This window comes from Somniosus microcephalus, chromosome 23 (assembly GCF_052327205.1).
Source record: "Somniosus microcephalus isolate GS21.2 chromosome 23, FLI_Smic_1.0, whole genome shotgun sequence".
Taxonomy (NCBI): Eukaryota; Metazoa; Chordata; class Chondrichthyes; order Squaliformes; family Somniosidae; genus Somniosus; species Somniosus microcephalus.
In genome coordinates this window covers 18575884-18598540 of record NC_141009.1, presented here as the reverse complement: position 1 = coordinate 18598540, position 22657 = coordinate 18575884, and the positions used below count along the sequence as shown (strand labels likewise).

General features: G+C 44.2%; 1 protein-coding gene across 3 annotated transcripts in view; it reads left to right on the top strand.

Annotated features, from left to right (window-relative positions):
• ak8 (adenylate kinase 8) overlaps window positions 1-22657 on the top strand; it is a 235233-nt gene that overhangs the window by 161952 nt on the left and 50624 nt on the right. The window lies entirely within an intron of this gene.

Here is a 22657-nt window from a genome sequence, read left to right as displayed (position 1 = left end):
ACTTTCTGCTACATCCGTCACCACTTCAGACCCAGTTTTATGTAAGGCAGAAGTTAATGGCCTGGAATTTGCAGTCAGCGTCGAAGCGATGGCACTCACGCTGACCTTGAAGAAAGCTGTCCACAAAGATCTAGCAATCTCTGTGGCGTGAATTTCAGCTCTCCCAACCTTTGTTTGAATCTGCCGCCAAATCAAGTGAATCTCCAGAGTCCAGCAACAGTGATGTCATCAAGCAGGCTAAGCAGCCAATCACATTGAAGAATTCACACAGACAGCAAACCAGGAAATAAAATGCACAGATTATAATTTTCATTTTATAAATTTTAGAGAGTGAAATAAAGATTGGGACATACACAAGATTAAGCTAGAAGCTGAAATATCACAAACAAACTTTAAAAAAAATTATATTAAAAACCATCTAATTTTTATCATAGTAATGGAAAAATGTAACATTCCACAAACATAGTTTTTTAGGGCTAGAATGGTTGTTCAGCAATCAATACGCCTTTAAAAACCTAGTTATACCTCTTTCAACAAGGCTTAAGTTTTTCATTGTGGGGGTGTTAACAGTGATATTCCAGCGTAATAGGAGAAGTTTTCACCAGGAACTGTGATATGAATTAGAATCATAGAATGGTTACAGCACAGAAGGAGGCCACTCGGCCCGTCAAGTCCATGCCAGCTCACTGCAAGCGCACTTCAGCTAGTCCCACTCCCCCGCCCTCTCCCTGTAGCCCTGCAATTTTTTTTCCTTCAGGTACTTATCCAATTCCCTTTTGAAAGCCATGATTGAATCTGCCTCCACCACCCTCTCAGGCAGTGCATTCCAGATCCTAACCACTCGCTGCATAAAAAAGTTTTTCCTCATGTTGCTTTTGGTTCTTCGGCCAATCACCTTTAATCTGTGTCCTCTGTTTCTCGACCCCTCTGCCAATGCGAACAGTTTTTCTCTACTCTGTCTAGACCCCTCATGATTTTGAACACCTCTATCAAATCTCCTCTCAACCTTCCCTGCTCTAAGGAGAACAATCCCAGCTTCTCCAGTCTATCCACGTAACTGAAGTCCCTCATCCCTGGAACCATTTTTGTAAATCTTTTCTGCACCCTCTCTAAGGCCTTCACATCCTTCCTAAAATGAGGTGCCCAGAATTGGACACAATACTCCAGTTGAAGTTGGACCATTGTTTTATAAAAGTTCATCATAACTTCCTTGCTTTTGTACTCTCTTCCTCTATTTAAGAAGCCCAGGATCCCGTATGCTTTTTTAACCGCTTTCTCAACCTGTCCTGCCACCTTCAACAATTTGTGCACATATACCCCCAGGTCTCTCTGTTCATGCATCCCCTTTAGGATTGTACCCTTTAGTTTACATTGCCTCTCCTCGTTCTTCCCACCAAAATATATCACTTTGCACTTTTCTGCATTAAATTTCATCTGCCACGTGTCCGTCTATTCCACCAGCCTGCCTGTGTCCTCTTGAAGTCTATCCCTATCCTCCTCACTGTTCACCATACTTCCAAGTTTTGTGTCATCTGCAGATTTTGAAATTGTGCCCTGTACACCCAAGTCCAAGTCATTAATATATATTGGCCCAGAAATTCGGGTCGGAGGCTTCCCGCGGGTGCAAGCCCCCGATCTGCACTTACCTTGTGCGCTGGCCGTTGAGCTGTGGGCCCCTGTGCAATTCCGATCCGGGGCCTGGTCCAGCTGCCGGCGCGCAGTGCTTGCACATCCCAGGGGTGCAGTTAGTTCGATGCGTCCCCTGGGATCACGTGGGCCATGGGGAGCCAATCGGAGCAGGGAATGCTCCATTCATAAGTCTGACAGGAAGTGCTGTCAAGACTTATAAATACTACGGCCCTAAAACAGCACTAAATCTTAAAATAAATTTTTTAAGAACACAATTTTTAAATAAACTATATATTACATGAAATAACTTTTAAACAATAAGTTAAATTTTTGAAAAAAATAATTTTATTTTCTAACGGGGCTAAAAATAAACTTACCTTGCTTTAAAGCATTTAAAAATAATAAACCTGTGGAAAAAATGTTTTAATTTTAATTAATTCACCACTTACCTTGTAAAAAGCAGGCCTTATGCCTGCTTTTTACATTTCTAACTTCTGGAGACTTACCCTCCCGGGAAAACCAGTAAAAAAAAACGAAGTTCGATGCGCACGCACAGCCCCTCCTGCGCACGCATTCGACCTCTGAACCCCTTCGTTCAGAGGAACGGAAGTGCCGGTTTTCCGCGCATGCACAGTGCATGCAGAAAACCGGCACTTCCATTGGGCCTACGGGTGAGTACCCCGTGCGTACTCACCTGTGGAGACCCGAATTTCTGGGCCATTAAGGAAAGCAGTGGTCCTAGTACTGACCCCTGGGGAACACCACTGTGCACCTTTCTCCAGTCTGAAAAACAACCGTTCACCACTACTCTCTAGTTTCCTGTCACTTAGCCAATTTCGTATCCATGCTACCACTGTCCCTTTTATTCGCTGGGCTTCAACTTTGCTGGTAAGCCTTTTATGTGGCACTTTTTCAAACGTCTTTTGGAAGTCCATTTCTTGATTGCTGGCTCTGGGGAGTTACACAGCGCAACTTGCAGAGGAGCAGGGACTGGATTGCCACGTTTATCTGTGAATGCGCTAATTCCAGAAGTTGCTGTCATTTTCGGAGAAGTAATGACGGCGAACGATGACAGTTTCATTGTCATTATCACTGCAAAATCCAGGCCAATATAAATATTTTATTGTTGTTATCTAATTGAATGACCCGCCGAGCCAATTTTGATGCGTAACATGTGGAATTGCACGTTGAGGAAACATTAATTTGTACTGAAAAATATAGATCTTTACAACATCAAACGATTCATGCAAAATTTATCTCTGAACTGGTTGTTTTACATAGAATCACGTAGAATTTACAGCACAGAAACAGGACTTTAAGCCCAACTGGCCTGTGTCGACGTTTATGCTCCACACGAGCCTCCTCCCACCGCTCTTCATCTAACCCTATCAGCATAACCTTCTATTCCTTTATCCCTCTTGCGTTTATCTCGCATCCTCTTAAATGCATCTATGCTATTCGCCTCAACCACTCCCTGTGGTAGTGAGTTCAACATTCTTACTACTCTCTGGGTAAAGAAGTTCCTCCAGAATTCCTTATTGGATTTATTAGTAACTATCTTATATTTATGGCCCCTAGTTTTGGACTCCCCACAAGTGAAAACATTTTCTCTACGTCTACCCTTCCATAATCTTAAAGACCTCTAGCAGGTCACCCCTCAGTCTTCTCTTTTCTAGAGGAAAAATGATGAGCAGTGCAAAAATGAATTTTGATTTTTTTTTTAACTCGACCTGAAGCAGACAATAGCAAATTGTACTAAATCTGAATATGAAAGTAAAATGGGAAAACTGTTGCAATACCAGGCATTGATTAAACTGCGCAACATTTATTTTCAGAGCACTAGTCGCACCTGGAATGTGATCCCTCAAACACACGTAAAAATACCAGAATCACATTTAATTAAATCTGCTTTTGACTTAAGCCAACTTGGGCCCTGATTATTATTATGAAGACATATCAGTGCAGGAAGTTTGCAACTACGTGAATGAATGTGGATGCTCCAGGAAACTTCTGAGAATGGGTGGAGTTCACAAGTACAGGCTGCCAAAAAAAAATCAAAGTGGATGGTAATTGTACATATGGTTGTAAAGTGTGGACCAAAACATTCAAAGTTGTGGGAGTACACACTTCTGGAACATGGGAAGAATTCTGGAATTAAAAATAACCTTTATGAAAACTAAATGCGTCCCTGAGCTAAAAATAAAAAATCTGGCATATTATATTAGAGGGTACTGCATTTAAAGTTATGCTTTTTTAAAAGTCCCACACTGTACTGCAGAATTAATAATCACACATTATGTGTGTTTAGTGTGTATTCTTCAGACAGCTGCCCCTCTCTATTGTAGCCTTGGGATGTAGTCCCTGTCTTCTATTAACAATAATTAGCCTTGTAAGACTAATGGAAGGAGCCTTGTCTAATTGCCCCATTTGAGGGCCCAATTATGCTATTAACATTGTGGGTTAAGCTGATGATGAGAGCATTCATTTGCATAACATTAAGTTAATTGAGCTGGAAGTAGCACTGGATACTGTTAATGATATTGGGATACAGTTTCTGAATAGATAATGATGACCCAAGATGAGGGATTCACCTGACATTTTCATTAATTAACAGCTATCTGATTACCTGAAGTAGCACAATGCACAGTGGAAGACTGCATAACTGCAGGCCGTTTAGAAATGAACTCATTGCATAGGAGCTCCTTTTAAAGAGAAAACATTTTCCTTACCAGAGGATTTACAACGTAAAATCAAAAGTGAACAAAATTATGTTGTGCTCCAGCCTTGTGATCACACTTTGATATTTTGACGCCAGTGAAAATATATTTTAGTTAGTAGGTTATCTAAAATAAAAGTACTGGGCCAGTATCCTGATGGAAAAATTGTTATTGTTACAGCATTTCTCTACATTGAGCTCTGTGACAAAAAAAAGTATTCAAAAAGAACATTATTCTATTATTTTAAATTAATGTATATTTACAAATCTGACTCGGTTTACAGTCAGTCCACACAGTGTTTCACAAATTGATAACTTGTACACGTGTAATTGTTGAGTCCCCTAAAGATCCATTGTTGACACCCATGTTTTACTTGTCCAAGTGTTGCTCCCACAAACATAAGGTCAGCTTCTACGTGTACACTGATGACACCCTGCTCTATCCTTCCACCATTTCTCAACTCTTCCGCAGCGCCTGTGCTACCAGATTGCTTGTCTGACATCCAGTCTTGGATGAGCTGTAATTTTCTCCAGGTGAACATTGGGATGACTGAAGCCATTCTCTTTAGCCCCTGGCACAAATGCTGTAAGCTTGTCACCTACTCCAGCCCCCTCCCTGGCTACTGTATCGGACTGAACCAGACTGTTTGCAACCTTGGTGTTCTGCTCAACCCTGAGCTTAGTTTTTAAACCCATGCTGTTTGCATCAAAGTTGACAACAGCAGCAATTACTTCCATTTATATAGCACTTTTATATAGAAAAATGTCCCAAGGCACTTTACAGAAGCGTAATAAGCTGAATATTAATGTTGAGATTTTAGAAGGGGTGACCAAAAGATTGATCAAAGATGTGGCTTTTAAAGAGGGCCTTAAAAAGTAGAGGGAGTTGGAGTTAGGAAAATGGAGATGGAGGGTTGTAGGGCTAGAGGGATGAGGCCATGAAAGGATTTAAATACAAGGATGAGGACTTTAAATTGGAGGCCTTTGGGGGACCGGGAGCCAATATAGGTTAACAAGGACAGGGGTGATAGGTATAGGTGAGCGGGACCATGGTGCAGGATAAGATATGAATGGGGGAGTTTTGGATAAACTAAAGTTTACAGAGGGAGGAGCATGGGAGGCCGGCCAGGAAAGCGTGCGAATAGTCGAGTTTGGAGGTGACAAAGACATGGCAGATGGGCTGAGGCAGGAATGGAGCTGGGTGATGCTAGAGGTGGAAGTAGGCAGTCTTTATGACAGACAGGTTATGGTGTCAGAAGCTCAGCACAGGGTCAGATAGGAAACCAAGATTGCGAACCGTCTGGATCAGCCTGAGTCAATGGCTGTGGAGGGGGATGGAATTGTTGGCTAGAGTACGGTGTTTGCAGCAGAGGCCGAAGTAGGTGGCTTCAGTCTTCCCAGTGTTTCACCGGAGGAAAATGCAGCTCATCTACAACCGGATATTGAACAAACAGTGGGACGGCTCTAGAGGCAGTGATCGAGAGTTGGTGGAGAGGTAAAGATGGTTGTTGTCAGCATACACGTGGAAGCTGATGTCGTATCTGTGGATGATGTTGCCAAGTGGCAGCATGTAGATGAGGAGAGGGCCAAGGAAACATTATTGAGGGACTGTGGAGATAATGGTGCGGGGCAGGAAGAGAAGTCATTGCTGGAGATGCTTTGGCTATGATCGGATAGGTAAGAGTGGAACTAAGCGAGGGAAATCCCACTGAGTTGGACAACGGAGGAAAATCTACCTTTGTAATATTGCCTGTATCTGCCCCTACCTAAATCCATTTACCACTGAAGCCCTTATCCATGCCTTGGTCACCTCCAGACTCAACTATTGCAATCCCACTATTGTAGATACCAGTACCCAGCCAATTTTATTTACTTCAGATGAAAATAAGGAGAAGTGAAATTCAACATCGGCAATAGTGCAAATCACCTCTGCCTTTTCTGGCTCCACTGAAATGAAACTATTGAAAAGTTTACTCGCCTTTTTTGAGTGGTCCCTTTAAGGAGCACTGGTGAGGCCACTGAAAGCCAGGAACAATTGGGTGGAGCAAGAGTGGCGAAAACCCCACCCACTTACTGACCAATTTTGATTGGGGTGCTACAACCAGCATTAGGACCCCAGTTCATGTATGCAAGGCACCTGTTTAGACAAGAAGGTAATGGCAGATTTATTAAATGAGTATTTTGTATCCTTTTTCACAATAGAGGAAGTGAGGATAAAATACCAGTGATAGAAGGGAAACTAGAAATAAATCAAGGGGAGGAACTTATTGAATTCAATATAAGTAAAAAGAATGGTAATGGAGAAAATAATGGGATTTAGGATAGATAAATCTCTAGGACCTGATGGTTTCCACCCCAGGGTATTAAAATAAGTAGGTGAGGAAATTGCAGAAGCATTAGTCATAGTCTTTCAAAGGTCTCTTGATTCAATAATTGTACCATTAAATTGGAAATCTGCTAATGTCACTCCATTAATTAAGATGGGTGGGAGAGAGAAAGCAGGTAACTCTAGGCCTGTCAGTTTAACGTCAGTTGTGAGGAAGCTAATAGAATGTGTCATTAGGGATAGAGTGACTGAGCTCTTGAGCAAATATGAGCTGATCAGAGAGAGCCAGCATGGCTTTGTTAAGGGTAAGTCATGTCTGACTAATCTAGTTTAATTTTTTAAGCAGGTCCCTAAGGTAGATAGGGGAATGTCTATGGATATTATTTATATGGACTTCCAAAATGGGTGCAGCAATGCTGAATTTCTCCCCCCATATCATGAACCAAAACTAAACATGTTTAATGGTGCCAGGAGGGACCATACCAAGCTTCTCTCTGTATAAATGAAAGGAACTACTTTTGACATACAGTGACTGTTGTGTAGGCAAATGTGGCAGTTATTTTGTAGACAGCAAGATCCCACATACAGCAGTGTGATCATTGATTACTTAGTCTGTTTTTTGATGACGGGAGGAATGTTGGCAAGAACTCCCTGCTTTTCTTTGAATAGTGTCGTGGGATCTTTAACATCCACCAGAACCATTGAAACAGGACTATGGGTCCTTGGTTTAACATCTCGTCCAAAGGACAATGTATCACACCCTCAGCACTGCATTGGAGTAGCAGCATAGATTAGGTACTCAAATCTTGGATCTACAACCTTCGAGACAAGATTGCTGCAAAATGAACCAATCCTGACAAATGCAAGGTGCACATTAGAAATGACAAGATTTTGCCCAGTGTATTTTAGTAGAAAATTTGCAAAATTTAATCAGTAAAATTAAAATAACTTTTATGAAGGAAAAATCTTGTCTGTCTTAATAAATAAATCATTCTTGCATTGATAATAAAAACCTCTTTCTAGTAATCTTCAAGGCTTTTCTGGCAAGAATTAGATAGTAGAAATGACATGGGTATACTTGTCAGCAAAATAATACCAGAAACAAAATCTGAAATATCCAGATCAAATCCTCCAGATAATTTATAGTCCTGTAATGAATGCTTGAATTCAGGACTAGTAAATTTTACTGAATTTTCAGCATCTTGTAGTAAAACGATCCTTGGAGAGAATTAAACCCAAGACGTTAACATCAGCAACCCCGAGCTGTGAACAGGGTATTTCAAAGAAAGAAAGAAAGACTTGCATTTCTATAGCACCTTTCATGACCACCGGACGTCCCAAAGCGCTTAAAAGCCAATTAAGTACTTTTTGAAGTGTAGTCACTGTTGTAATGTAGAAAACACAAAGCCAATTTGCGCACAGCAAGCTCCCACAAACAGCAATGTGATAGTGACCAGATAATCTGTTTTTGTTATGTTGATTGAGAGATTAATATTAGCCAGGACACCGGGGATAACTCCCCTGCTCTTCTTCAAAATAGTACCATGAGATCTTTTAAGTCCACCTGAGAGAGCAGACGGGGCCTCAGTTGAAAGCCTCATCCGAAAGACGGCACCTCCGACATTGCAGCACTCCCTCAGCACTGCACTGGAGTGTCAGCCGAGATTTTTTGCGTTCAAGTCTCTGGAGTCGGGCTTGAACCTACAACCTTCTGACTCAGAGGCGAGAGTGCTACCCACTGAGCCACAACTAGACATAACCTAAAATTTAAAAGAACTTCCTAGTTGAAATTTCTTAAAGATTTGAGTTTTTTCTTGCATTACTAAAATTGTACGTTGTCTGGTTATCCCACTTGATGATGTTTGGTATTTTATTCCTGGTTACCACTAACGTTGGCTGCCTTCAGTTACTTTACTATATCTGAGATCAGCGCTGGAGCATTCTTTACTGTAAAGTTGATCCTCCTGAAATTTTGAGGAGTCGTTTCCATTTCCAACCATTACGCCATCTAAGTTGTAAGTAAGCTTTAAATGCATTTACTGCAAAACTGACACCCAGGGGTCGATTTTAACTCCGGTGCGGGGAATTGTCGGGTTCCCCGAATTTGGTGTTTCCCACACGAATCTAAATGGGTGTGTGAGATTGATGCAATTTTAACTCAATTGGCCAATTGATTTCCAACGTGTGGGAACCCTTGGCAAATGAGTATTTCCAGTCAGAAAGTCGCATAATATGACGTCATCATTGTTGCTGCATTTAAGGTCCACAGAAAGCCTTGCTTCTTCTGCAGGCTTCCAAGCTTTCCCCTTATGATGGCACAGGAGCCTGCAGGAACAATGGCCAGCGGGATGGCAAGAGCTGCACCAAAATTTGATGAGGCATCACTGCAGGAATTGTTGGATGGGGCTAGGGCCCACAGGGAGGTCCTGTTCCCTTCTTCAGGGAGGAAGAGGCCGCTCAGTCAGACGAAGGCTGTATGGCTGCAGGTGGCTGGGGAAGTCAACTCCTTGGGGCTCACACGGCGCACCTGGATGCAGTGCAGGAAAAGATTCCATGACCATCGCACTGGAAAAGTAAGTATGAAGTTTCCATCACCCTCAATCTGATCCCCATTGCCTTTCCTCACCAGCACTCAGCTTTAGCAATCTCTTCCTCCACATCCCACTTGACACTCACATCCATGCACCCTTAGCCATTCCCTCTCTCTCTATGCTCACATTCACATAACTATTCGACCATGCAGCCCTCACACTCCCTGTCACTCTGATGCTTTGAACACAACTGACAACACACAGGGAGGGCCCTTGGTATTGCAACCTCACTCCATCTTTGTCTCCTTCTAAGTATCAATGCTATGCAATCTCTACACTCACTCCTTCATTCTCACTCAACCTCCACTTGTCTCCCTCATTGCAGGAAAAGAGAGCTCACAACAGGAGAGAGCGAGCCAGGACAGGAGGAGGGCCACCCTCATTAGCCCAGCTCACCCCCTGGGAGATTGTCGGGGCTGATACAGATGTGGAAGTTGGGGAAGGACAGACAGGTGCATCCCCGCAAGCTGGTGACAGAATAGTTTTCCATCTCTCTCATTGACATTGCATGAGTCGCTGATAATGATTCTGAAGCTACATCATATGGACTTATGATCATCTGCAAAATGCAATGTGCATGTAACCTTGGCATCACATCTCTAACTCTTTCCATTACTCCCCCACAGGACCATCGAGAGCCCCCGTCCCCACTGTGCAGGAGGACGAGCCTGAGATTCCAGACTCAGAGGAATCTGCAACCTCTGAGGGCGCAGCGTCAGCAGAAATAAGCGCGCCCAGCACCAGCGCAGACACTCACACCTCGGTGGGACCTTCGGGACATAGAGTAGAGTTGTCACCTGGTGTATCACAGCTCACAAGTGAGCATCAGCAGATTGTGGAGACAGGGACAGCAGTGGAGAGTCCTCGTCGAAGGGTGCAGGACTCTGCCAGCTCGGCTCAGCTGCATGTCGACCCTCTGCCTCTGGGTCCATCCATAAGATCAGAGGTGATGGAACTCCATGCACAGATGCAGGAGTTTCTGGCAGGTTTTGTCTCCAGGGTCGCTGCGAGTGTGGAGCGAATGGAGGAGTCCATAGCGACCATGAGCAGAGCCTTTGTGGAGTCAGTGGCGCATGAACGCATCAACACGGAAAGGATGGCTACCTACGTGGAAATGATTGCTGCCTGCGTGGTAAGGCTGGCTACCTTGGAGGAGAGGAGGGCTACGGTAGGGGAGAGGAGGGCTACGGTAGAGGAGAGGAGGGCTACGGTAGAGGAGAGGATGGCTACGGCCGTGGAGGAGGTTAGTCGCCAGGGTATGGAAAACATGGTGACTGTTCAGAATAGAATGACATCTCTTGAGGAGCGATGGGCATCTATTGAACAGAGAAACCAGACCTTCATGGAAGTCCTTCTGAGTAGGTCTGAAATTGCAGATACGGGTCCGCATGGCCCCCCTGATGTGCAACAAGGTGCTCTCAAGCCACTTGCAGGCACTGAGGGGAACCTGACCCATGAGAGGGAGGTTGGTGGCAGACCTCAAGGAAGTGGGGATTCCTCTCCAAGCACTCACACTTCCATGCCACTGCAGAGCCCTCGGTCAGAGCCCCGCCGGAGTCCACACCCAAGTGAGATAGACGTCTCAACCCCTGCACAGCCGCAGGAGCAGCAGACTGCTGACGAGCCCTCACAGGCTCGCCACCCCAGAGGACGCCCGCCAAAGGTGTTGAGACAGGAGCAGCAGGAAAGTGAGCAAGGGGCCTCCACATCTGCTGAAGCCACGGGGGAACCACTACGTAGGAGCATGCGTAAGAGGAAAATAAAGCACAAATAATCACTTGGGTGAAATGTTGTGTATATTGTAAAAATGCCATCAGTTGGTTCTTGTCCATAAAAATTCTGATGGCAACTGTTGCAGTTCTGGCGTGTGTCATTTCGCGAATGGGGCTTTCACATTGAGGGCTTAGGATTATTTGCAGTTGTCAGGATGCTCGTTTTCGCCCTCCTCCTCATCATCATCATCATCATCATCTGAGGAGGGTATGTGAGGAGCCACTTGGTCCTCAGGAATCTGCAAGCCACGACGCTGTGCCATGTTGTGAAGTGCACAGCAAACCACGATGATTCTGGAGACCCTGGCTGCTGAGTACTGTAGGGCTCCACCTGATCTATCCAGGCATCTGACTCGCATCTTCAGCAAGCCGATGGTTTGCTCGATAATGGATCTGGTGGAAATGTGGCTGGAGTTGTAGCGCTCCTCAGCTTCATTGACTGGCCTCAACGGCGTCATTAGCCAAGTCCTCAGGTGATAGCCCTTGTCTCCAAGTAGCCATCCGTGAAGTTCATCTGGCGGCCTGAATATCGGAGGCACACTAGACTGGCGCAGTATGAAGGAGTCATGGCAACTGCCAGGGTACTTGGCACAAACATGCAAAATTTCCTTCTTGTGGCCTCACACCAGCTGAACGTTAAGGGAGTGGAAGCCCTTGCGGTTAACAAAAATACCTGGATTGCGATGGGGTGCCTTAAGGGCCACATGTGTGCAGTCAATGATGCCCTGCACCCTTGGAAATTCTGCCAGATGAGCTAATCCAACCGCTCGCGTCGTCACACTTGCGCGATGCTTGGTGAAATCGATGTGATTGTGCACGAAGGCAAAGAGGGCATCGGTTACCTGCATGATGCAAGTGTGTGCGGCCGCCTGCGAAATGCCGCTGATGTCTGCTGATGATCCCTGGAATGAGCCTGAGGCAAAAAAGTTGAGTGCGGTGGTGACTTTGATGGCCACTGGTAAGGAGTGTCCACCTGGTCCTCTGGGCAGCAGGTCTTGCTCTAGCATTGCGCAGATGTCAGTCACTACCTGTCGCGAAAGTCGGAGCCGCCTTTGGCACTGCTGCTCAGTCATGTTGAGGTAGCTGACCCAGTGTCTGTAGACCCTGTTTGTGGGGGGGGGTCTCTCCTGCGCCGACGGGCTTCCATGCGCTGGTCCCTTCTGGCCTGTGCTGCCTCCGGTGGGTGAGCAGGAGCCTGTCGCTCCTGCTGCTGCTGTTGCTGGTGCTGCTGTTGTTCCTGGTTCTGCTGCTGCCATGCCTGGTGCTCGAGCTCCTCTAATGCCAAGAAGGGAAGGGAAAAAAAGGCCTCCCATGCTTCTGGTAGATGCCTCAGTTGAGGAAGCGCTGAGTGAGGGTGGCGAGAGGGGTTTCCCAGGAGTTCACACTGGAGAAGTGTGTGAGGCTCCAACCTTCCACAGGTGTGGTTAAGCCTGGTAAAAGTTGCCCAGGCCTGAAACAACAAGGTCCTGCCACCTGCAAATGATGACTGATCAAATCTCCTCTTTAATGGTGGACCCGCAGCTGATCGTCAGCAAGCCAATAGTGCTCACGCCAGGTTTCACAGGCGTGATTCCCACCAGGCGTGTTTTACATGGGAAAAGGGTTAAAATTGCAAGGGACAGTTAAAGTGGCATTATAAAGGCCACTCAGTGCTGATTAAGGGCCTTAAAGACCAGTCCCGCCTGTTGGAGGCGGGACTGATTCGGGACCATCAGACACGCCTGGATTAAAATGGCTAGGTGTCGGGAACTAGGTCGGGGGGGTCCCGACCCCCAGTTTTTGCGATTTTAACTCCCCGCACGCCTTAAAGCCCGCCTCACGGCTGAGTTAAAATCGACCCCCCAGTATCTGCTCAGTCACCGAATGTCTGTAATAGTGATAGATTTGCTACACTGACTTTGTGTGCTCCATATCAAATATTAAACTATTTCGTTTGCATCACATGAATGCACCAAAGTGCTGTACATGTATACTGTGCAATGCCTTGATAAGCTTAATGGCTTCATTCAATACAATATTCTTCAAAAGAATTTCCCAAAAACAGTCTCTAGAGAAAACCGTAGGTTTGGGTAAAATCAATAAAACCAATTGTTATTGAGTTGCCGTTTATTATTTTGCTGATGAGCATAACCAAGAAAATCCAAATCATAAATTTTCAAAACTGGGCAAATAGAAATTACTTGTTTATATTTGGCTTTTCTTATTTTGTGAAGTTCATCATTTTTGTAAACTATTGTGCACTATGGCTATTGAATAGGTACAAAACAGACAATGCTGTATTTGTGGAGTCACCTAATGTTGATGTCATTCACCCAGAGTACTGTAAGTATAGTAAGCTATTTATCTTCAGAAAATGTTGTTGCTTTGTTGTTCTGTAGCATATTTTTGAAGTTGTTAACATCCCTGAAATGCAACACATAAGTAATTAAGCCTGTTCTTCATCGATAGATTAGGAATTCCATCTAGAACAGTGACTGGATGTACAAGAAATTGTCTTGTAAGAACAGACTGTTCTAAAAGTTTTAATCATCTACACCATTTTTTAAAACTGGGGTAGATTTCCATCTTTACATTTTATAGAATCCATCAGTTTTGCTTCCATTAATTCAAATAGAAAGAAAATTAGGCAGATTCTGTTAGGGACGTGCAATCCACCCTGCCGGATTTTCCTCTCTGCTTAATCTCTAAGCAGTAAAGGTGAAAATCTACATCAATATTTTTTCCTTTTAGTTTATTCGAGGGACTTAGTGAACTAAGAAATGTTCTTTGTCTTCAGATGTTTCTCTAGTCCTTTGTGAGAAACTGGTTGGTGATCTATTTTTTCAGTGTTTCATGATTTGAATCAGTCAGTTAGTTGTCGTCACCAGGTTGGTCGTAGATGCCAGAGTACTTTACCATTGTGTTCTTTCCTCCACCCCTCCCATAATTATCTGCCTGATGTCACTCTTCCATGCAGTTCTTTCTGTGCACAGTCCCATAATCTGCGCTTTCATTTTACATATGATATTCCATCACCTTCTAAGGACACAGATTTAAGGTGATTGGCAAAAGAACAAGAGGCGACATGGGGAAACATCTTTTTACATGGCGAGTTGTTGTGATCTGGAATGCACTGCCTGAAAGGCTGGTTGAAGCAGATTCAATAGTAACATTCAAAAGAGAATTGGATAAATACTTGGAGGGGAAAAAATTACAGGGCTATGGGGAAAGAGCAGGGGAGTGAGATTAATTGGATAGCTCTACCAAAGAGCCGGTACAGGCACGATGGGCCAAATGGCCTCCTTTTGTGCTGTATCATTCTATGATTCTGTGACACATCTTCAGCCATACAGTACACACTTCCTATCTATTGCAAACTTTTCATTGTAACATGCCTTGTTAATGCACACAGACCTCTTAGCATTACTTTAGCATTTAGTATTCTCAGGTGATACCTAAAATCCTCCCTGCCAATGTGCTTCATAAGCATTAGCCTTTGCTCCTCTGCTTTCTTCAGGTTCCATCTCTCGATACCTTGCAGAAATGGTGCCTCGACATTAGCCTTGTATAAACATGTTTCATACCACGTGATACATTTCTCCTCCTGAACAGTGAGTTCTATAGTTTATAAAGGGAGGGCAATCACCTCCCAGCAGGTAAAGATGAAAATCTATCTCCATCTCTCACATTCCGTGATGACTTGAGGCGATCCAAAACTCGGCTGCCCATGTCCTAACTCGCACCAAGCCCCATTCACCCATCACCTCTGTGCTCGCTGACCTACATTAGCTCCCGGTTAAGCAAAGACTCGATTTTAAAATTCTCATCCTTGTTTTGAAATCCCTCCATGGCCTCGCCCCTCCCTATCTCTGTAATCTCCTCCAGCCCTACAACCCTCCGAGATATCTGCGCTCCTCCAATTCTGGCCTCTTGAGCATCCCCGATTTTAATCGCTCCACCATTGGCGGCCGTGCCTTAAGCTGCCAACACCCTAAGCTCTGGAATTCCCTCCCTAAACCACGCCGCCTCTCTACCTCCTTTTCCTCCTTTAAGATGCTCCTTAAAACCTACCTCCTCATCTGCCCTAATATCTCCTTATGTGGCTCGATGTCAAATTTTGTTTGAGAACATTCCTGTGAAGCGTCTTGGGACTTTTTTCTACGTTAAAGACACTATCTAAATACAAGATGTTGTTGTTGTTGTTCCTATGTGAATACAGTAATTTAAAGTTGCAAAGAACATATTCAGTAAGTAAAGAGGGAAGTAGCTGCCTTCTAGTTAGGCACTGTTAAGTTACAACAGTGACTATTCTTCAAAAGTACTTTATTGGCTGTAAGCGCTTTGGGAAGTCCTGAGATCGTGAAAGGCACTTTATAAATGTAAGTCTTTCTTTTAAAAGTGACATGTTAGTACTGCAAAGAAAGGCAGAAATAAATCATCGCCCTTAAGGATGGTCACAATGGTTAGTGTTAGATCCGTGTGTTAATGGAGACACGGAATGCAGGAGTTGATTCAACAAGTGTTTACTGAACAAAGTCTGGAGGTGAACTGAACGACACGACGATACACAGGCTTATATACCCGAGTGGTCACTACTGGTACTACAGTATACAGGGGCTTCAAAAACATAGTTCCTCTTAAAGGTACATACACTACAATTCCTCCCCTTTTAGATAACTAGTACATAACATTTTAAGTAATCATTAAATAACATTTTTACAAGAGTAATAATATACACATTTGCTGAAGTTAATCAATTACAAATTCAGTCTCTCTGGAGGCTTCCTGACTCGGTCCGGATAACACCTCGGTGGTGTAGTAGGTTTCGGTGGTGTAGTAGGTTCTTTTGGCAAGGTCGATTCGGCTTCAATGCCAGTGTCGGGTTCATCTGGTTCCAGTATCACCGGATCGGAGGTAGATACTATGGGTATCTATGCTTCATCACTAGGCGTATAGAGTTGTGGTGTAGGTTGTCCTTTTTCAGATGACTCTATGATCTGGTCAGCATGGCGCCTTATTATGCTTTCTCCAATGTCCACGGTATACATCAGTGGTCCTAGTCGTGTGCAAATAGTTCCAGGCTGCCATTTCTCGGTACGGTAGTCCCGGGCCAAAACTGGTTGACCTATCTGGAAGGTTCTAGTTGGCCTTTCATTCATGCTTTGAAATTGCCGGTTCTCTACGTCCCTTCTGACGTTTGGCTTGACCAAATCCAGCCGGCATCTTAGGCTTCTATTGAAAAACATCATGGCGGTGGTTTGGTTTGTAACCACGTGTTGCATTCCTGTACGCAAACAAGAAGTTATCTACCTTATGTTGTAGATTTATGTCTTCATTACCAATGGCCTTTATGGCCTTCTTGAAGGTCTGGACAAACCTTTCAGCCAATCCATTGGTGGTGGGATGGTATGGGGCGGACGTGTAGTGCTTAACCCCATTGTTTTTTAAGAACTTCCTGAATTCTTCGGATACAAATTGCGGTCCATTATCAGAACAGATCTGTTCAGGCAGCCCATTCCTGGCGAATATGGTCCTTAATACTGTGATGGTTTTTTCCGTGGTGGTGGAGGACATCTTTATTACCTCCGGCCACTTGGAGTGTGCATCCACCGCGATTAAGAACATTGAGTCCATAAATGGACCAGCAAAGTCGATATGTACCCTTTGCCATGGAGATGAGGGCCACTCCCATGGATGTAGAGGGGCTTGTGGTGGGGCGTTTTGGACCTTCTGGCATCCTAGACAGCTCTTGGTCATTTCTTCGATGTCTCCATCGATACCTGGCCACCACACAAACGCTCTGGCTAAGTTCTTCATTTTCACTCCACCCAGATGCCCCTCATGAAGCTCCTTTAGCACTCTATCCTTGAGTTTGGGTGGAATCACCACTCTGGATCCACACATCAAGGTTCCTCGGCACACTGACAGCTATTCTCTTCTTTGCGAGAATGCTGGCAACAGTGGTTCGCCATGTGCTGGCCATCCCTTCACCGTTAAATCGTAGACTCGTGAGAGAGTCGGGTCATTTCGCATTTCCTTTTCAATGGTAGAATTTGTCACCGGTAGACATTCCACTATGGTCGAGTGGAACATCTCCATTGGGTCCACTGTAGGCGCCTCTTCCACCGTTAGCAACGGTAGGCACGATAACCCATCAGCATTCCCATGCTGTTTTGTTCCTTTGTATTCTATGTCATATTGGTGTGCCCCTAGGAAAAGGGACCACCCCTGTAGCCTTTGCGCTGTCATAATGGGAACGCCCTTTTTAGGGTTGAATATGGAGACGAGGGGTTGATGGTCAGTCAACAAGGTAAATTTTTGTCCGTGTAGGCAATGGTTGAATTTCTTCACTCCCCATACCAGGCTGAGTGCCTCCCTGTCGATCTGGGCATTGTTACGCTCAGCTGAGTTCAATGAGCGTGACGCAAAAGCTATCGGCCGCTCCGAGCCATCAGGGAATCTATGCGATAATACTGCTCGCACGCCAGTCTGATTGGCAGTGATAGGTTGTAATGAGCCAACACTTCCCTGGACGTGATCAAGCCTTTGCATTTATGGAAGGCACGTTTACAGTCTTCGCTCCATTTCCAAACTACTCCCGTTTGTAGCAGCGCGTTAAGAGGGTGCAGAACCGTCGACAAGTTTGGTAAAAATTTATGATAGTAATTTACTAATCCCAGGAACGACCTTAATTGTGAGACATTTTCAGGCGCTGGGGCTTTTACGACCGCTTCAATTTTTTCAGGTGACTTATGCAACCCTTCTTCGTTAATGACATGGCCACAATATGATATTTGTTTTTGGAAAAATTCGCACTTGGGGCGATTTGCTCGTAGGCCCCGTTCTCTCAGCCTCATGAGCACCTGCTCCAAGTTGGCAAGGTGCTCGTTGTCGTTTTCTCCTGTTACAAGGATGTCGTCTAGGTAGCATTGAGTCCCCGGAATCCCTTGCAGGACTTGCTCCATAGCTCTTTGCCAGATAGCCGGAGCTGATGCCACTCCGAAAACCAGTCGATTGTACTGGTACAGGCCTTTGTGTGTGTTTATCATGAGATACTTTTTAGAGGCCTCCTCAACCTCCATCTGTAGATATGCCTGTGCTAAGTCAATTTTGGTGAAACGTTTCCCTCTGGATAGTGAGACGAAAATATCTTCTATCCTCTGTACCGTGTGAAGAACCGGGTTTACAGTCACCTTGAAGTCCCCACAGATGCGAATTTTTCTCTGTTCTTCAGATTTATCATTATTCAACGTTTTCTTCATGACCAGGACGATGGGTGTTGCCCACTCGCTCCAATCTACCTTGTATAACACGCCTGCTTTTTCCAAATTCTCCAGCTCTGCCTCGACGGCTGGACGAATTGCGTATGGCACCGGCCTTGCCTTAAAAAACTTGGGAATTGCCGCATCTTCCACTTTTATTGAGGCGGTGGCACCTTTCAGGGTTCCTAGTTCCTGTTGAAATACTTCTTTGGCGTTAGCCAAGATTTCTTTTAATCGTCCAGGTATGATGTCATCATCGTTTTTTTTCTTACTTGTCACTGTCAGTGCCTGAATGGAGTGCCAGTCTAAACGTATCTTTCTGATCCATTCACGTCCCAACAATGGTGGACCACCATCTTGCAGAACGTATAAATACAACTTCTGTATTTCCTTGCCGTTGTATACAACAGGCACCCTTATTTTCCCTCTGGGGGTATACTTTCTGCCCCGTATATGTCTTCAAGATAATGGATGTGTCTTTCAAAGGTATATGCGGAAAGAGCCGCTCGTAATCCCGTCGACTCATGACGGTCAGAGCTGATCCTGTATCTAGCTCCATTTTGACTGGGGACCCCGCTATCGTGAGGGTAACCCAAATGGTCTGGTAATCTTCTTTGGCAATTACATTATGTAATTTGAGACAGCTTAGTCTCTTGTTTCCGGAGTCGCTATCGCTCTTCTGGTCTTCGGAGCTACTGTCCGTCATCATTTGTACCTTTCTGTACTTTTCCTTATTGACCTTTTTACTGTCAGCGGATTTCTTTCCAGATCTGCATACACGTGCAATGTGTCCCATCTTTCCGCATTGCCTGCATGATTTGTCCTTGAACCAGCAGTCCTTCTGGTCATGGGTGGATCTGCCGCAGCGATAACATCTCTCGAAACCCCGTGTCATTTCATGGGTGCCGAAGTCCTGTGGCTTTTGCTGTATCTCTGCAGCTCCTCTTGCTGCTGCTTCGTATGATACAGCCACACTGAAAGCCTTGTCCAGTGTCAAATCTTTCTCAGAAAGTAGTCTTTTCTGTGTTCCTTCGCTTAGGAGACCGCAGACGAATTTGTCTCGTAGAGAATCTGCCAGTCCTGCCCGAATTGGCAGTGCTTTGACAGCTTTTGTAATTCGGCGAGGTAATCAGCGTTACTTTCATTCTTGTGCTGATTCCTCCTGAAGAATTTGAATCGTTCCGCTATCAGCAGCGGTGTTGGGTTTAAGTGCTCTTGTAAGGTATCAACAATCTCCTTAAAATTCTTGTCCATCGGTTTGGCTGGAGTGATCAAGTTTCGTAACAGCCCGTATGTCCTTGCGCCCATCAGATTTAGAAGTACCGATGCCTTTTTATCATCTGCTACTTCATTCACCTTGCAATATACCTCCACTCTTTCCACATATGTGGTCCAATCTTCTATATCACTATCGAAAGCAGTAATATTGCCAGTCTTCAGCATCTTGAAAATCTAAAATGGCGCTTCCCGCGCTTTTCCTCCGTCCCCGATGGATCAAAATGGCGCCTCCCGCGCTTTTCTTCCCTGCCGAGTTAAGATGGCGCCTCCCGCGCTTTCCCGCCGCTGCCGCTGCTGCCAACGCTGTTCTCCGCGGTTCCCGTTGCGACCTGCAGCTTTTCGTGGTATTTATATATTTTTTTATATATGTCGCATCAATAGTTTCTCTGTTACTTGGAGAACCGTTCCCGTCGTGGAGCGGACCCTCTGGGACTTTCCCCTCCCTCTGCTCGGTCCGAACGCCGACCCGCCTTGCAGCACCGGCCACGCCCTGAGTGCTCCACCCTCTCTCTCTCCTTGCTTCTGCCTCCCGACTCGCTGCCCGGCCCCAATGCAGAACCACCCGATCGAGCTCCAGCCCGCCGCAGCCCAGGAAGGATCAGTGCACTACCTGCCACCAGCCCGTCTAGCTGGTGAAACCAAAGGTTTTTTTTCTGGCTTCTGGCTTCGACCTTCGTCTGAGGAATTGATCCCCTTGAGGGGCTGCCGAATTGAAGGTAAGTTCGTTTCTAACTCGTCGCCACTGTTAGATCCGTGTGTTAATGGAGACACGGAATGCAGGAGTTGATTCAACAAGTGTTTACTGAACAAAGTCTGGAGGTGAACTGAACGACACAAGATGATACACAGGCTTATATACCCGAGTGGTCACTACTGGTACTACAGTATACAGGGGCTTCAAAAACATAGTTCCTCTTAAAGGTACATACACTACAGTTAGGTTAAAGGCATGCACTATAATTGCTACTACCTCCTGTTCATGCTTCCAGTCTGTCAAGCAGAAATGTGACTGTAAACATGAACTGACAGTAACAAGATTTTACTTTAATATGTTGTAGTTTTCCTTAGAGAAGCCTTGTTTAACCATTTAGCAATAAAACTACTAAACAGTAAGTCAAGCCCTGTTTGGTATAAATGTTATTACAATTGTCGGATATTTTGATTTTGCTATCTTTCAATAGAGAGATCTGCACACCTAACTGGTATGCATAGAAATGTGTTTAATTTTTCCAATCGGTGGGAATTTACAAAACTGTAAATAAAAGCTCATATCCATTTACAAAACTGAGATCTATTGGACAGAACGAGTACTTTAATTAACACGAGAAGTAACAATAAGAGAGACAGTAACTACTAAAATCTACTGAATCTGGCTGGTGTGTCAAGACTGTTAATCCCTTCAATGGATAGAGTAATAATCTTCTGAGCACCTCTGCCAATCTCTCTCCAGGCTGTTATGTCTGATCCTGTCACATATTTCTGTGCAGAGTAAAACCACTCTTTCGTATTTGTCCGCCTTCATATTTGTTCACACTAACCCCCCCCCCCCACTATAATTTTGTAGAGTTCAAAATGATTGTCAATAATTTTAGAAAATGTTAAATGACCTGCGTGGGAGGCACTAAACTTTATTACTATTTCATCTAATAAATTGTGTCTGGGTTGGAAGATATTGCTTATTTAAAAACTTTCACCATATGAAGTTTCCCAAGAGCTAGTAGCACCCATGTCATCTTTAAATGTTCACAAGTATGGGAAGATTAAAACAATGTTGTTGCACACAAAATAACATCAAAGCAATTATTATAAGCTGATACAACTGAAAGAGCTTAACTAAATCTTTGTGCCCCTCAGTTGCATTAGTCCAGGACAGTTGCCGTGATGTATTTCCAACCGGGCTACTGTTTACCAATTTGATTAAACCAACCTTAAACAACTACTGTATGTCAGACCTAAAGATGAGTCCTAAGTCTTTATTGCACTTTTGATGGAGAATACTGTCAAGGGTTGTTCATTAAACCAGTCCTTTGGTTCAAAATCTTATCAATCAAATAATACAGAGAAATGTACGATTGGATTTCTGGGGCTTGCAGGTTTCATGCTGTTCACATTTTAGAATCCGATCAATCAACCTTTGATATTAGTAATTAAATGGACACATGGGGCATTGGAACCTATGGGGTCTACAAGATGTCATCTACAAACAATAACCAACTTAATGATACTCATACACAGGAGGGAGTCGAACTGATGTTGTAAAATATTGAACAATTCTATGGGCCCTTTGGAGAGTTTTCCTAGTGGAGCGAAGGACCCCTACTATCCTTCCTTCTTTTAATGTGTAATAATGACTGTTGTATAGCGGAGCCTGTCAAAGGTGGACCGGATTTCAAACTTTAGGATGCTTAATTTCTTTAAGCATCTTTGTTCCCATGAATCTAAACATTTTGTAAATAGTGAAGTATGATGTTGTTCTCGCTCTTGTTTGTAACAATATTTTGCAGTTATTCTTGCATTATGAGCAACAGAGAGAATATTCCACAGTATTTGAATTGACCACTGTGTGAAAACATGTTAAATTGCCAAGATATCTTATACAGCATGATTTTAAAAACAACGGTGTGCTTGTCGTGGACTATAATGAAATATTGTATGTTGTATACTAGACAATGTACTGCTTCCCTTGGACTACAGGCAGTGTTGGGAAATCAATGGAGCAGCATTTTTAAGTACCACTCCTAATTGGGTTGATGATGTGTGCTCCCCTGTGATATGCCTAGAAACCACTGTCTTATCACAACAATGTGCAAACAGTATAAAGTTACCAAAATAATGTTGAAAGCGTCCTTCAAAATGGTTGTACCTTTACCTCATTGATTCCCACAGTGACAGTTGCTGTGACTGTCTTTAAAAGTGGCTGTTAATTCCTACTACAAGTTCCAATTGCTTCTATTCCTAATCGGTAATTTTGAGCCACGACTAATGTATGATCTACACACACGCCTCAGTATGGCATCTAAATTTCCTAATATTTGTTTGAAAAGCAAAATAATTGTTAATTAGGTTGTTCATGACAACCTGATTTGTTTTAGAAAATTATGCTG